This window comes from Odontomachus brunneus, unplaced genomic scaffold (genome assembly GCF_010583005.1).
Source record: "Odontomachus brunneus isolate Ranch 3 - 2012 unplaced genomic scaffold, Obru_v1 Obru_scaffold_257, whole genome shotgun sequence".
Lineage (NCBI taxonomy): Eukaryota > Metazoa > Arthropoda > Insecta > Hymenoptera > Formicidae > Odontomachus > Odontomachus brunneus.
Genome location: NW_022639707.1, coordinates 153,530 through 153,890, shown reverse-complemented (window position 1 = coordinate 153,890; position 361 = coordinate 153,530).

Sequence of the window (361 nt, the reverse complement as noted above, 5' to 3'; positions counted from 1 at the left end):
TAGGTTTGAATTTCTCTCTCCAACAGCTATCGGCCGTTGATTGGCCGATTTGCAGTATTGAATTTTCGTTCTTCGGCCGTTGTTTTGCCTTAGTTGTTATTTACAAGATCTAGCTGTTATTTACAAGCTCGATCTTTCAGGCCGGTCGGTCTCTCCGACCTTGGAGCTTCGTCCTATCGGCAACCGTTGTTTCTTCAGTCCTCGAGCCTCGCGGCGTCTTCGCCTGGCTCGGAGGACGCTCCGGGTCGCGGAGGACGTGCTTGTCGGACTCGTCCTGGCAGCAGCTGTCCTCCGCTCGTCCGCGGTGTCCATCGACTCCGTCCCAGCGGCTCCCTTGCGGCAGCTCAGGACTGATCCACCT